Genomic DNA, 17,877 nt, shown 5'->3' on the forward strand with positions numbered 1-17,877 from the left:
CTGCCAGTCAGTTTGTGTTCAGGTAGCATCTCTTACAGGGATACCTATTCTTACAGCAAGACTCAGGATTACTAAAAGGTGGTCCCCCTTCATGTGCAATGGTTATTGTTACTGCACTGTGTTAAGTACCTGGATCCACAGGTTGGTCCCTGACTCTAGGACCTTCCGTGTGGATTCTGTTTGTCCTTCTGACAGTTATGTGGGCTTTTCTGGCTTTCTGGTTTCTTTCACATAAAACGATAGTCTGATAGACAAATATATCTTTTAACTTGATTATATGTATTTATCTGTGCATTCTGTTACTGACTGCCATACCTTCCATAATTATTTTTCTGCCTTACAGTATTGCTTGTTGGGGTTGATCCCTTTTATGGCCCAAAATAGGATAAAGCAGCTAACAGAAAGTGAATGAACGAATGAATATTTCAAAGTAACTAGCCATCAGATTTCCAACAGCAGCTATACACTGAAGCCCCTGTCCTGCATTTAGTGCTCTGTCTTAACAACATATAGTGTCAGCTGTTGGCATTAAGAGGTGATAACCCTTCTGTTAGCTTTATGATAAAAAGTCTCTCTCAATACAGCCTTGGAGTCTACACTTTGACTCTGCCCCTACTTTCTCTGTAGTACTGTAGTAGCCCTTACAATGGCAGCCATTACAAGTGGCAGGCTGTAATGCTACTAAAACACACTCAGGTTCTTCAACCCCCTTACCCCCACACCCCACACCATGCATGTTGGAACTGCACAGGCAAGTACAGCACCAACTGCTGGTAGTTAAAAAGGTTGCCCCTGTTACATGTTCCAGTTATGGGTGGATCCCCTTATGGCTATCTATGTCTGCTAACTGCTGGTAGTTAAAAAGGTTGCCCCTGTTACATGTTCCAGTTATGGGTGGATCCTCTTATGGATATCTATGTCTGCTAACTGCTGGTAGTTAAAAAGGTTGCCCCTGTTACATGTTCCAGTTATGGGTGGATCCTCTTATGGATATCTATGTCTGCTAACTGCTGGTAGTTAAAAAGGTTACCCCTGTTACATGTTCCAGTTATGGGTGGATCCCCTTATGGCTATCTATGTCTGCTAACTGCTGGTAGTTAAAAAGGTTGCCCCTGTTACATGTTAGGGTTATGGGTGGATCCCCTTATGGCTATCTATGTCTGCTAACTGCTGGTAGTTAAAAAGGTTACCCCTGTTACATGTTCCAGTTATGGGTGGATCCCCTTATGGCTATCTATGTCTGCTAACTGCTGGTAGTTAAAAAGGTTACCCCTGTTACATGTTCCAGTTATGGGTGGATCCCCTTATGGCTATCTATGTCTGCTAACTGCTGGTAGTTAAAAAGGTTGCCCCTGTTGCATGTTCAAGTTATGGGTGGATCCCCTTATGGCTATCTATGTCTGCTAACTGCTGGTAGTTAAAAAGGTTACCCCTGTTACATGTTCCAGTTATGGGTGGATTCCCTTATGGCTATCTATGTCTGCTAACTGCTGGTAGTTAAAAAGGTTACCCCTGTTACATGTTCCAGTTATGGGTGGATCCCCTTATGGCTATCTATGTCTGCTAACTGCTGGTAGTTAAAAAGGTTGCCCCTGTTACATGTTCCAGTTATGGGTGGATCCTCTTATGGATATCTATGTCTGCTAACTGCTGGTAGTTAAAAAGGTTACCCCTGTTACATGTTCCAGTTATGGGTGGATCCCCTTATGGCTATCTATGTCTGCTAACTGCTGGTAGTTAAAAAGGTTACCCCTGTTACATGTTCCAGTTATGGGTGGATCCCCTTATGGCTATCTATGTCTGCTAACTGCTGGTAGTTAAAAAGGTTGCCCCTGTTACATGTTCCAGTTATGGGTGGATCCTCTTATGGATATCTATGTCTGCTAACTGCTGGTAGTTAAAAAGGTTACCCCTGTTACATGTTCCATTTATGGGTGGATCCCCTTATGGCTATCTATGTCTGCTAACTGCTGGTAGTTAAAAAGGTTGACCCTGTTACATGTTCCAGTTATGGGTGGATTCCCTTATGGCTATCTATGTCTGCTAACTGCTGGTAGTTAAAAAGGTTGCCCCTGTTACATGTTCCAGTTATGGGTGGATCCCCTTATGGCTATCTATGTCTGCTAACTGCTGGTAGTTAAAAAGGTTGCCCCTGTTACATGTTCCAGTTATGGGTGGATCCCCTTATGGCTATCTATGTCTGCTGACTGCTGGTAGTTAAAAAGGTTACCCCTGTTACATGTTCCAGTTATGGGTGGATCCCCTTATGGCTATCTATGTCTGCTGACTGCTGGTAGTTAAAAAGGTCACCCCTGTTACATGTTCCAGTTATGGGTGGATCCCCTTATGGATATCTATGTCTGCTGACATTGTTCCTTACTTGTCAGTGTTTGCAGCACTGTAACAGCCATCCGAATAACTGATGCTCATCAGAAATGTCAGGGATACCGTTAAAGGCATGTACCAAACTCTCACATTAGCATTCGCACTTTTAGTGTAGTTTTCTCCAAGACCACCATCCTGATAGACCCATTTGTTTTCCATTTTCTATAGGCACTGGAAGACATTGTGAGGGTAAGGCAGGAGGTGGGTGCATGCGAGGATTCCGAGGGAGAGGCAGGAGGTGGGTGCGTGTGAGGATAATGAAAACTCATATCCACTCTTCTGCGGGGCTTAAGACATTTTTGTAACGGTCTTACTGCCTTAAGCATCAGTTTTTTTTTTTTTTTTAATGCTCTTGCTACCCTCCCCTGTTGGCTGGCAAGTACAGTCCAATGTCCAGTATGTCATTTCCCAGTGCAGGTCCAAGCTCCACATTGTCATTTGTTTTTTTTAGAATTTTTAAAAAACTGCATTTATTTAAATGAAATAGAGAAAAAGTCCTGGTGCATTATATAAATCAAATCAAATTTAACTAGGGGGCACTCAGTTTGAAAAATAAGCCAAGTCCCCCAAATTCTGCAGTGCTGTACACTTCAGGCATTGAATGTCCATTCATACAACTGCTGACTCCTTATCATTACATTTCTGACTCAGCCATGTAAGACAAACATCCACCAAATGAAATTCCAACAAGTGACTGCAGTCCAAGCTGCAGACGCCCACAATGGTCAACAAAAGTGTAACTCCATGGCTAAGCTCACACTTCTACGTCTGTGCTCAGAAGTGTTATTCTGAGAATTCCTACAGAAGGAACTCCTGTGTTGGTACAAGAGTACTTTTATCCACCTTAGCTAGGCTATGGGCATTGGTTACTCACTCCTGTCCCCATTGTTGTATGTTTCAGGTCTTCGTCACTAACTGAACCAAAGTATGCTAGGTGTAGTCAGGGTTTAATTCTTCTGTGTTGTGGAACTTGATTGATATTATAAACGGCTTTAATATTGCTAAGCACTTACTTAGTTTCATGGCACAGAGGGAGAACGCTCTGACCATGGCAGTAGTAATGTGTGTTTGATTAGTATGTTTGGATGCTGGAGCAGCCAGCCAAAGGGAGCCAATTCAGTGTCCTGTACAATAGCCACTTAGTTTTAGCCAGTTGTCATGATGTACACTCTGACTAGCCAAATAGCACAAAGAACAATAGTTGGATGTTAGTGTGTGTATGTGTGTGCGCGCGAGTGTGTGTGTGTGTGTGTGTGTGTGTGTGTGTGTGTGTGTGTGAGTGTGTGTGTGTGTATGTGTGTGTGTTTATACTGACTCATTCATTCACACACACACACACACACACACACACACACACACACACACACACACACGCACACTCACACTGTATTGCCGGCCCCACTTTTCTGGTACATCTGTTGAATGCTAATGAGGTGAGGAGTGTTAGGAAGTACACAGAAACCTCCTGCTCTCTGCCAGATGACGTTAATGATCCACAGTTCTTACTTCTCTTTCTTCTAGTGTGTCCAGGTGTTGGGGAAGATACAGAACAAGCAAACAAAGCAGCCTCTGGTGGGTGGTGGTAAGCTCAATGGTCATGAGAAAAAGACTTAGAAAAAAATAAATGTTATTAATCACTTCACCAGTATAGAACTTTGCAGATGTAATTCACAACACGTCTACACGCTGTTCCTTCATCTCTCTGTGGAACTTGTGTACCAGAATTTAGAGTGACATCCCATATCAGTTGACCTCATATCAATATGCTGACATCAGAAGCCATAGTTCTAAGTCTGTTTTCCTATGGAAAATGTCTAATTTAATGCAATATAGTACTGCAATATGTTGGTGAGTCTATATTTTTTTAATGACTACAACTGAGTGCATACAGATTTGCAGATATATTTGTGGCACTGTTCATCTGATTAATTTTGGTTTTGTATGTGGTATGTGCTTATTTGCTTATTATGCTCTAGAAATGAATAAATATTCTTATAATATCGAAGACATCACGTAAGAACCTCCATATAACAGATTTGATATATATTTTTTATTTTTAAACATCATTATTAAATCATCACATCTTCATATGTGACATGGGTATATGTACATTAATAGAAAAGAAAACAAACCATAATGCCAGTTTCTGCTGCTGTTACACATACATATTTTCTTTTTAACAATTTTCATTCACTCCAACATTACGTACAATAGAATAAGATCTGCTGGCTATTGAAATATGTTGACAATTGTAAAGTAGGTTTTATAACCTCTGGTAAAACCAACATTCAATAATTAATAATTACTTAAAGGAGAATGTTACCTGGGCATAGTCTGTTAATCTCAGATTCATTTTAGACAAATGCTGTGTTCTGTATTTTGATAAACCAACTATTACATTACTAGTTCTGTTCTCATCAGCAATGTTAAAAGAAGTCAACAATTTTAAGGACTTTTGTATATCAATGTCAGACAAATTTTCTTTACAAATTCTTATCAATACTTTGACATAATGACCTTGAAATTATTGGGTTTACTGATTAAAAGTTTATCTACAGGGGATACTGTGAGTTTGCCAACATTATACAAAGCATATATAAGGCCAACATTAGAATAAAATAATTATTTTGCATATACGTCAGGCATTTGCCATATCTAGAATCAGTATAAAAGAGGTTTAGCAAGAAATTCCTACAACTAAAGCATGTACACCACAAAGACAGATGTATGCATCTTAATTTATTTACCTTAAGATATTGCTATATAAGAAGCAATCTTTTTCTGGCATGCAAAGCTTTTATGAAGACACAATACAAGCCACGTTAAATATAAATCCATATCAGTCTAGTTATGTTTTGAGAAATAAATGGTTAAAGTTAGACATGCAGATCCTCATAGTAAGACCACGACATTCATTTATAACCATAAGATTACCTGAACTTAGTACAAATTAAATTATCTAAGTCCTTACACTCATTCAAACATAATCTTGAAAGTTGGGCAGGGGATTTGACATATGACTTTGAAATAAGGGGAATCACTGTTTCTAAATGGTCCTTGGACACAGCATTGTAACTGAACCTCTGAACTTATAAACTTACAAGCTGCTCAATTCCAGCCTTTCCTTTAAACTCACTCCTCCTTAACATTATGTTCCCACAAATTCCATTTATTTCTATAAAATGTGCTCTGACCCTTTTCTAAAGTTCTCATCTCTAGTTCTTTTGGGTCCTTTACAATATTCAAAGCTTCGATTGTAGGTGGTTTATAGCTTCATTTCTATTTTCTAGTAATTAATTAATTAACTTTTTGGCAGCAAGTAACATTAAAATTAACAAGAACTTATACGTAAGCAATTCAGATCCTATCGAGTCCATCTCAAAATAATACTTTCCTTTGTTACAACCATTTGTTACCCTGACGTTTCTGCCAAAGTATTCTATAGAGAATTTTTAAACTCTTCCAAATTGTTATTTTCCCAAACAAACATTGCCTCTATTACCTCTCTGTTCCCCATCACACCTCCAGGATTTACTATATACCTGAGGAAAATTCCTCTGAAATCTATATGTGATATAAAAATACCTAAGCAAACATTTTCATGCAAAAATCCTGAACCTGCTCAACTTTACTGTATACCTGTGAGTCTTACAAACTTCCTCCCATTAGTCCTTTGTAAATTGCTTTTCCGTTTTCTTTTCCCATTGTTTTCTGACATCTTCTGTTTGATTTTTATAGTTATCATGCAATATTTTATACATCTTTCTAACTATCCTTTTTTAGTAGCAGCCTCTGTTCTATACTCAATTGAAACCTCTACCAGCTATGGTCTTTCACTTAGCACATCCTTCTGTCTTTGTGTGCCTATATTCTAATATCAATCCCTTGTAGGGAAGGTAGTCTCTAACCTGCAAGTCCAGACTTCTGCATGGTCTGATCCCGCTCTGTTATCTTTTTCTGTTAAATGATTTGCTCATAATAGCTTAGTTCCTTTGATAATTCCATCCAGTAAATCCCACCCTGTATTGCCTGTTTCCTATACCCCTACTTCTAGACATACCTGTCTGTAAAATCTACTTTCTCCATTCCCACACTGGCATAGTTCTTAGACTACTTTCTGATACTTTATAAAAGCGTTATTAAATATAGTTCATATATATCATTATTTTCCTCAAAGACTTGTATCCAAAATACTAGTCTCTTTCTATCTCTTGAACTCCCTATCTGTTTCATCATCCCTGTTTTCCATTTTGATTTATAACCTTCACCTTGAGTTACATATATGAGCCTTAACTGTACATCTCTAAATTACCTCTTGAAATCAGGTAACCCTAAACCACCTTGGGTGGGAAGAATCAGCTTGTCCCACTTATCTCTTGTGCATCACCCCTCAGTGTGACAGACTTGTTGTAGTCAGATACATATATAAGAGATACGCATTTAACAAAATTCAGTAGCAGTTGTATGCCCGCAGAAATGACAACAAAACAGTGTGGTATTAATACACAAAGAGAGCTGGAGGAATGTGGAGCTTAAATGAAAATATAGGTGAGGGTTATCCAACCAAATAATTACCCTTAAGTTACTGCTAAAGTCAGTACAAAACCAAATATTAACCAGTTTTTCTTCCCATTTTAACTAAAGTCAATTTTATTTTTAGTTAGCAGGTAGAGTCTGTGTTAAAGCAACAGAATGTTAAGTTACACCAAGAATGTAAAGTGTGCAACTTTAGAGGAATGAAGGGGAAACGAACATTATAGATAGAGATGTAATTTATTTTGCCAAATTATTTTGAAGTAAAATTATTGGGTTTAGGTGAGGGTTTTAAAGATAGCTATTGGGTTTTAGGGCTAGAGTTAGAGACAACTTTTTAGGATTTTTTTTTTAGGGCTAAAGTATTAAGGTTAGAGATAGAGTTTTATGGTTAGGGTTAGTGATATGGTTTTATGGTTAGGATGAGGTATATGGTATTAAAGTTAGGGATAAGATTGTAGAGTTCATATCAGGAATACAGTTTTAGAGTTAAGGTTACGTCTATTGTTTTAAGGTTAGGTTAGTGATATGATTTTAGGTTAGGGATATCATTTTAATGATAGGGATATGTTTTTAGAGTTAAGGATAGGTATCTGGTTTTGGGTTTTAGGATTAGGGTTAGGCAAAAAGTTTTAAGGATATGGACAGAGAATAGTGGGTATGGCAGTGTATATATATATATATATATATATATATATATATATATATATATATATATATATATATATATAACTCATTAGTTCAGTGATGTTAACTGCTGTAGCATTATGCTGGCAGTTCATTTTACTGACAGTTCACTTACTTGACAGGTCATTTTGTATACACAGGTGAGTGGGTTGGTGTTGGGGAGGTGAGAGTGTTTGTATGAGTGTTTGCAGGCTAGGGTTGGAGCAAGGGATAGACAAGGGGATAACTTTAATGTTTTGTGAATGTGTTTGTACGTGTGTGTGTGTGTGTGTGTGTGTGTGTGTGTGTGTGTGTGTGTGTGTGTGTGTGTGTGTGTGTGTGTGTGTGTGTCTGAACCTGTTTTGTGTAGTGGTAACATTACAGAAATTGCTTTTCTAAGGTAAGGTGTAGGGTTAGGGTTAGGTCCAGGGTCAGGGTTAGCAAGCAATTGTAACGTGGTGCAGGGGGTAGTGAAGAAACACTTTTAGATCCATTGAAAATGTGTCATATAAGTTACTGGTACTAGTAAGGGTAAAAAATCAAGAGGATGTGTTTAAGGACACATATCCTCATAACCAAGATGAGTTGGGAAGACAGTCTAATGCACCCACGGTTAGTTTCAGTACAATTTGAAAAGCTAGGATACAACAGTCTTATTCTATGAGAGATAAATAGTTAAAAGTGAAACTGAGATAAAACAACATTTGTTAAATTCCTTAACAAAAGTAGTAAGAACTTCTAAAGGGACTATAGCCTCCTTTTGGTCAGAAGATTTGGAGGGATATATACGAATATATAACGTTAATTCAAAATCAGAAAAACAGAATCTGTCAAAGCAAAATATTTCCAGAACTAAATATTGCAGATTGCTGAGACAGAGCAGCCTGCAAAAGTAGAACTGACAAATATAAACGACTGCAGCCTGCTAGGACAGAGCAACATAAACAAGGAAAACCCGTGGAAAGAAAAGTTATTGCAGCTTGATGGTGGTACAGGGCAGAAATCAGAATAATCTCTGCAGCTAGAAAATCTTGCAGGGCAAGGAACTGATGTGATTAGTACAAATGAAGAGAATGATTTTTTTTTTCACTGAGAGGGTGTATTCTAAGAAAGCAAACTTAGGAAATAAATAAAAAGCAAAATCTGGGCAGAATTCTGAACTTTCTGTAAAGGTAAAACAGAAAACATCAGAAGGGAGGATTTTAAGTACCAAGTAAGTGTTGAGGAAGGAAAGTTTACCAATAAAAAAGGTTGAATTAATGCAGTTAAAGAGGGAATAAAACTATATGACCAAAGTTTTAAACCCACTTATGTCATTATAGGACAGAAAAATAAAGAATTTAAAGAAGTAGACAATTATAAGTAATGAGACATAAACAGTAGTAGATAAAATTACTCTTCTCAGAGAGACACAGATATGAAAAAGTAAGTGAGAGGGTAGCATGCCTTCATTCTAAAGTAGAAGAAAAGAAACTTACCCTAAAATTTATGAGAGCAGCATAAATAGAACAATGAAGAGGAGATAGTAGTGTATACTGAAAGAGATAAAGTAACCTTCAGCAGAGCCATGGTGAGATCCCTTTTGAGATAAAATATTGGAGTTCTAGGCAATGTTAAAAATGGTCTGGTGTTTCAGGTTACCAAAGAGATGGAACTAGAAAAATGAAATAAGCAAAGATAGAAAAAAGAAAAGTCTGTACTTGGGGTGTTCTGACATCAGAATTGTGCTACTATGATAGAACAGCAATAAAATATAATAAAATAAAAGTCAGTAAAGGAGCTGAAGACGAGCTAATGAGGGGGGGGGTTGTAACCTACCATTATTTCCCCATCCCAATCCTTGCCATCATCATGACATCCTTGGGCTCTTCCGATTTGTAGACCACACCTCTCCTCAGGGAGCATTTCTGATAAACACTTTCCCCTTCGATGGATATATCCATTCCTCCTTGCCAGCGTCCCAGATGCCTCAGCTGCTAATCATAACCATGTCACCTTTGCTGTAGTTAGACCTTTATCCCTGTACACCACAGTGCTGGAAAAGAAATGTTGGTACTGAAAAACATTAGCAATTTGGGTCAACATTATGCACGTCAACAAAAGTATTTGATTGATTTAAGTATGTAGATCTATCTATCTGACTATGTATATACCAACTCTGATGTCACACACCCTAAGAAAAAAAGCAAACTATTCAACGCTGCTAAACTGCAGTCTCAAGCAATGCACTGCTTACTTAGTTGAAAAAGCACACATTTCATGCAAGAATGGTTTTCAACGCACTTACATTTTTCCCAGTTATCCGTCTGACTAACATGGCATTTTGTCCAGTTATCCATTTGAGTAACCTGACATCTCTGATATAGATGACAAAAGTGCTATTGTACCACAGACATATATGTATATATATGTATTATATATATATATATATATATATATATATATATATATATATATATATATATATATATATATGGGTCTACTTGATATGGCCGACATTTCAGAATGTTGAAAACCATATGACCGAGACCATATGATCGTCATTCGATATGTTGACCATAAAAAAAAAAACAAAAAAACAACAAAATCTTACCTTCATGCTGCACCCCCCCCCCCATGCCCTGGAACTTAAATATACCAACTTTGAGATCACACTACAGTGCGGAAGATGGAAATCTTTCCATTCCGTACTGTTTGGAGATGCCGGTTCCACATGGTCGACATTTCGAATGTCGATCGTATGGTCTAGGCCAAATGGTCTTCGACATTCTGAAATGTTGACCATGCGAAATGGACCCATATATATAATATATATAGATATATATATATATATATATATATATATATATATATATTTTTTTACATATAATATACATTATATATATATATAAATATATATATATATATATATATATATATATATATATATATATATATATATATATATATACACACACACACACACACACACACACACACACACACACACACACACACATATATATATATATATATATATATATATATAATATTATATATTTATTATATGCATATTTATATTTAGATGAGCATATGTCATTTCATAAAAAAGCACCTCAACCTTTGGTTAATGGCTGTAGAGAAGAGATCGAAACACAACCCTTCACAACTTCCAGGCAGGCTTTAATATGGATCCAACAGTCGAGGAGTTCAAAGTTCTGCTATAATGAAGGGCCTCACAGCTTCAGGATGAGCTTTAACATGCATCCAGAAGTGGAAGACAGCAAATACAGTACACTCGATGGGATGTGTTTGAAAACTTAGTGTTGCAAATGTTTTGGCCACTTTACAATTGATCAGTTGAATGTAACACACACACACACACACACACACACACACACACACACACACACACACACACACACACACACACACACACACACACACACACACACACACACATCTATCTATCCATATGTCATATCTATGGATAGATAGATGTGTGTGTGTGTGTGTGTGTGTGTGTGTGTGTGTGTGTGTGTGTGTGTGTGTGTGTGTGTGTGTGTGTGTGTGTGTGTAATAAGTCACAGTGAAAGCGTATGCAGTCTCTTTTCCCCTTAACACTGCCTCCCATTGTAGGCATGCCTTGTAAGCTTGCAGTAATGCAGTATGTGCTGTGCATGTAAAATGCACAGTGTAACTTCCAAAGAACCATAAATGTTGTTGCATTACAGAGCATACATTCTACTGCACTGTCCAACCTTCATTACTTTATTTTTATCTCCAGAGCTAGCTGTGCTATGGGAATGCACCATTTAAATTGTTTTTTTGTTTCTTCACCACCAACTAAAGAATATAATCTTATTTTTTGTTGCTGCTGTTGGTTCTTCCACTGCCAAATCCACTATGATCTCTTCCTCTGCTCTTCCCCATGTTGTGATGGCACTCTACAGTGTGCCCCCCCCCCGCCAGTGAGAAGTTCTCTCCTCCTGGAGAACTCGACTTGTGGGGGTCCTCCATTTTCCTATATTTAAGCTGTTGAGGGGGGGTTGACTGACCATACATTACCAAGAGGGATAAGGTATGCTGGGGGTCATCATACTGTGATTCACAGTGGGTTTTCTGCTTAAACTCTTCCTTTCACTAACACCCTGGGGTGAAGAGGAGGGCATGCAGTTGTGTTGTGAGGATGTGTCCTTCATACTGTCTTCTCTAACACAAAGTGATGGCGATATGTACACAGCTCCATTAATACCCCTGGCACTATTGTGCATTGGCCGTGTTTCCCCAGCACATCCCTACATTCTCCCCCAAGGACAGATGAGCAGGCTAAACCTCAAAATTTCTCTCCTCCCCTGTGTCACCTGCAACAGGTTCATGAACTGTTAATCAAACTCAAGTCACCTGGGTCATAATCAAAGCTTTATCCCTGTACACCATCACAGCTGGCTAAAACACTAGCATCGTATTTGTCATCTATAGCATACATAATGCCAGCTTTTTTGAGCTTCTCCTTAGGTAGTATAACTTACCTTCCCCTGAATACTATATGGAAGTTCTAGCTTTGCTGGAGTTTTCATTTTGTTTTTACAGATTTATTTAAAGAAATTTACCACCATCAATAAGGACACAGTGTCCTTTTCTTGTTTTGCACTGGGGTGGCCGCGGTAGTGCAGTGGTTAGCGTTGCCACCTCACAGCAAGCGGTTCTCCGTTGCGATCCTCAGCTGGGGTGCCTTCTGTGCAGAGTCTGCATGTCCTCCGGGTGGTCCAGTTTCCTCCCACATCCCAAAGACATGCTGTAGGTGGATTGGACACTCTAAATTGGCCCTTGGTGTGAGTGCGTGCATGTGTGTGCCTTCTGTGGAAGGTTGGGCCCTGGGCTGGCAACTCGACACTTTATAACTCCGCTGCCAATCGTGAGAGGACAGGTGATTTGCTGTGGTGACCCCTAACTGGGAAAAGCCGAAAGAAGAAGAAGAGTTAGTAAGCTTTGCCACCAGTTTCACATTGCTGTTAGTAACAACCTTCATTAGGTGAGGTGGTATTTAGAAGCAGTGGTTCTGTTAATGTCTGTAGCGGCCCCTATCTTGAATCCTCCTTTCACTATTACTTGCTACTTCTTAATTAGAACATATTAATGCCATACTCTGCTCCTGTTAAAACAGTGATGGTAACGGTTTGAAATGTTGGGGCCAGTTTTCTTTAGCGAGGTCCACAATGCTGAGACTGAATGACTGATAAAATTAACTTAATTATGCTAAGTTCAAGATGGACCTTTTTCACAATATTCCCCTTTCTCCAAGGTATGCTGAGCTCAGTGTTAGTATATGTAATGGATGTTCAATATTTGCTCTTCACCTACATTTTTGATGTTTTTGGCTTATCAGCAGTCGGCATTATAAGGGCTGACATTTCAAGAGGTAGTCATCTGTGACACTTCATGAGACACTATCTGAGAACTTCCCCACATCAGCAGCTTGTGAAGGCTGAGCCAATAAAGTTACTGAATTCAGATTCCACAGAAAAGGGTCCTACAAATTCTTCACCATCATGAAGGAGTCTGAATTGGGGGGGGCCTTAACCCCTGTCATGTGGGGAAGATCCCCCAACACTACCAAAATCTCTAGCACTTTGATGTAGGTTACAGTTAGACGTGTGTACTTTTGATGTCATAAAGATTAGACAAAACAAATTATCATACTCTTTGTTTCACTGAAGTTACATTGGATAGCTTTTGTGGTCCCATACAGACTGCCTGTGATATGAAATGAACCTTTTTTGCTGTATCTAGTGCTCTCATGTGAGTGGATATGGTTTTTGAACTTGACTTGCTTTTCAGCAAGGTTAAAACCATTAAACAAGCCTATCTAAGTGAAATTGTATCTCTCAATGCTTTTTTAAACTACAGCAAGCCGATCCACCTATTCCTTAAACTAATATAGTAATCTCCAAGATCACAAGACCTCAGGGCAATTTTGGAAAAAAAACTGTTAATGATTACCTGGTCAGTTATATAGGATTCATCATACAGGTCCTTCTGAAAAGTAAGCTGAAAATGCAAACATACCTGTTGTGCTAACATTATGACCTTTAACTATAATTAGGTGTTAAGTGGACAGGTGAACTAGTGTATCTTACATTCTAATAAGTCATAACCTAAGGTACTAGGGCAGAAGTGAATGCAGTATATACAGACAGTTAAGAGAAAGCAGTTAGAGAGTTTGTTATTAAGGACTAGAATTGAACCGATATAGCTGGAGAAAACCTATGCAGATAGAGGTGACATGCAAATGATAATGACTCGAGGTCAGACCTGAAACCCTGACATTTGCTCATTCCAGAACTGTAACATTGGTAAAACTTTCCCAACAGCAAATAAGACAACAGTATCAGTAATACATCTGGTCAGTTGCAAATTAATTTAATTTAATTTTTGTAACACCTCTTGAATTCCATCGACAGTGCTGTAAAGTGGTTCATAATCTATAGAAAATTTAACAGCAACAAATGAAAGAAACGGCATACAAAGTATATGCGAAAGTAGCTATTATGGAAGGAAAAATAAACCTTTTATATATATATTTTGTTTTACACACTCTGTCCCCCTAAAGTAGTTAGAACATGTGGATAAGTGTAAGCTGAATGTATAAATGAAATACACGGATCTGATTTTTCATATATTGATTAGAAAAATGTTCTAGTTCTCAGAAAGTAGATGTCTGTAGAGCAGGCAAAGGTTGTGTAAGTAATTTCAAGGTCAGCCCTACTGACTGTAAATATTTAGGCACACACAACATGTTCAGGATAGCTAGGAAGTGCACTCCATGCAGGATAATTAAGAACAAAAACTTGCAGATCCAAAGCTTTGTGCCCAGGATACTTCCTGAATCATTATGCTTTTATATAAAACATGGGAATACTATGCTGGAAGAAGTTTTTAATAATGAGTTTAAGTGTTTCTCTGTGCCAGTAAGGCTCCACCCCAGCTAGGCCATATTACTTGGCCTTGGGCCTGAAGGAAGACAAGACGTTTTGAATCAAATCCATTAACACAGCCTTGGCAGTCTTGCAATCATGAGGGAGGGGTACCAAGTGGACAAATTATGGCAAAAGTACAGCACGTTTTGGCTAGGATGCAGAGTGACATGTAGCAACTCTTCCTCCTAATGAAACTACTTGGCAGACATGATAATTAATCCAGTGGCAGAGCTCCTTCAGACAATAAAAAGTAAATGTTTTATTCTTGCAGCTTATTTAGCAGAACACAGTGACATGTCATACTTAAAGAACTGGTGGACATTGCAAAAAAGTGAAGCATGAACAAATGGAGGAATTGATCTGCCCCTATTCGGGCAAAGCTAAATCTCATTATGATCTGATAGGCCATTCTAGAATGTGATAGAACATACAAGGCAAATGGGCTATGTGGTCATTTATGCCTTGGCAGTAATCACCATTAGATCGTACCTCCTTTTAAAGGAGCAACAGGCCAGTCATACCTGGGGCGAATTTATGAATACCCATCCGAATTCCTAATTCTTTTTTAAAGGATGATAGTATTTCACATTGCTTAATCTGCACAGAAAGTTTGTTCCAGAAAAAAGGTAGTTATTGCATAAGAAATCTCTCTCTCCACAGTTTGCTGAAGTGGGTTCAGACCTCTGGTTCTAGTGTTGCTGGACTGTTTGATTTGTTAAGAAATAAGAGGTATTGGACTATCAGATCCCTAATGACTCAGAAGGCAAGGCCTAGGTCACCCCTAAGGAGTTTACAGGACACTGAAAGCAAGGACAAGGCCTGCAGCATCTCTTGGTAGCTCAGGTAACTCAGGTCCCTTGAGGGCCCATGATCTTTTTTTTGTAATCAGGAACCTTTAGGGTCTCTCCAACTCCTTGATATTATTAAGATACATCCCAAGGGAGCATTGTATTCAGTGAGAGACCTGATCGGTGCATAATATAGAGGGGGTCTAGAGGAAATACCCTTTGTGATCATTTGTGCCAGACAGAAGGATTTCCTGAAAATCATTACAACGTGGTGGTGAAGGGATGAGGAGTTATCCACTTATCTTCATTTTGGAGTGGGTTCTTTTTTTTCAATAAAAGCTGGGTGGAGAGTTTGTCAAATGCAACACAATTGTATTTTTCAGCATTTAGTTTTTTTTGCCCATTGTCAGTGCACCAACTACTAACATGTACGAGTTCACTTTGTAACTTATGCATATCAGAAGGGGATTGGAATATAGTGTCTATTTTACAATCACCTGCAAACTTGGTTAATCAGATTTAATTCAGACATCAGAGAAGTATATGCTGGATAAGAGAGGTGCCAGCATAGATCCCTGTGTTACCCCACTGGTTACTTTCACATTCTCTGAGGGCTTGCCTACTATCCTGACAGTATGCGTCCTCATCCTCACAGTATGTGCTCTGTCCCTCTGTTAATTAGCTATTCCTCTAACTACATAGAGATAGATTTAGAGCACATTTAGCTTTCTATAATGTTGACATGTATGGTATCAAACTGGCGAGGTCAAGGTATGTAGTATGGTCAGCATGGCCACTGTCCATAGCTTCTGTACCTCAAATAAAACCTCCACCAGATTCAGTAGAGAGAATCTATACCTCAACTAAGGCAAAATGGTGGGGTCAAGTGAAGAATGTTTTATATTGCAGTTTATCAGGTCAAGGAAACAGATACTACACATCCCAGTTTTTTGCTGAAGTACAGACATGAAGCTGACATGCTACTACTGGTGCACCAGTAAGATCCAGAGAACAGCACTGGCTTTGACTGAATGGTATGGTAAAGCTCAGCTGGAGAATTATAAGTTCAACCTGCAGTGCTTTTTTCTGCACTATTCTTTAGTTTTCTGTGATGATGTCATTAACCTCCCTGGCATGAGATATGACACTTTATCTATTAGCCTGGTTTTATGGATATTCCTTCCAACTAACTTTATGACGTAGTTCTTCAATCCCCCCAGAACACTACCATAAGCACTCCAAGTTCCTCATAGTGAAGAAATGATGATGGTATAACTGGGACGTCACAGGGAGAGAAGGTGGTAGCCTGCGAATGATGAAAGAACATGACATCATTCTACTGTGTGACATTGGTTCATGGTTTACTCCCTATAAACCATTTTGGAGAACCTCATAGGCTGCAGTATTATAGAGGTCTGAATGTAAAAGAATATAAAATAAATTATTTCATGGACAGACTATATTTTGCCTCAGTAAGGGGTATGTGTACCGCACTAGAGTCAGTGAGTAGCGGAAAATATTTACTCATTTGTATGGGACATCATCTTGTACTGTAATATCATCAGGCTGGCTTCTGGTAGGTTTATTTTGTATTTCTGAGGCTCAGTTTTGCAAGCAGCAGAGTTTTGCTGGTATAAAACATGTTATACAGTCTCTTTCATCTGGGAATTATAATGTGATATCTGCCTGGGGATTACTGCTTGCTCTCCACCTGGGCTTTATATTGTATCATCTACCCATGAAGTGTACAGTGCTACCATTTAGGCATTATATTGCTGCATATAGCTGGGCACTGCATTGAGCTTTTCACCTGTTTATCACCTGGGCATTCTGCAGTGATGCCCAAATTGTGATTATGGTATTCTTTCTAAATGGAACTTTGGGAATTATATTGATCTTTGTGCATGTGACTTGCAAATTGCGGTCTACTTTGCCATTATATTGCTGTGTCTGTCTGGTGCTTAACAAGTATTATCTGGATTCTTATTGCAGTACCTGGCTAGAAATTACACTGTACCATCTACCTGTGCGTTATAATGTACAACCTACCTATGCATTAAAGACTGTCGCACATTTAGGCAATATAGAGTTCTGACTGCTTGAATAATAAGTACTGCTGTCTAGCAGTATGTTATATTCCCTAGTCTACCAGGAAGGCATTAAACAAAAGTAATGTTTATCTTGGTATTATATTGCACAGTTTATTGGGCATTACACATTATATTTTGTGTAAGAATTATATTGTACAATGTATTTGGGCAATGTACATGTTTCCTCTCTGGGTGTTATATTAAGCTGTCTGTAGCCTGCATATTGTCATCTGCCTGGCTATTATTTTACACTAACTACCTGAGCCGTGCATAATGCTATCTACTCAGGCATTATATTATATTATACAGCTGGATATTTTATTCCTGTTTACCTGGATACAGTGTTGTGCTGTCCACTTGAGTATATATCATGCTGTGATCCTGAACATTATAAATAGTTATTCCCCACAGTTACATCATACAAGCTCCCTAAGCCTCAGACTGTGGCATTCTGCA

The sequence above is a fragment of the Protopterus annectens genome, chromosome 12.part0 (assembly GCF_019279795.1).
Source record: "Protopterus annectens isolate FY-2018-M chromosome 12.part0, PAN1.0, whole genome shotgun sequence".
In the NCBI taxonomy this organism is placed as follows: Eukaryota; Metazoa; Chordata; order Ceratodontiformes; family Protopteridae; genus Protopterus; species Protopterus annectens.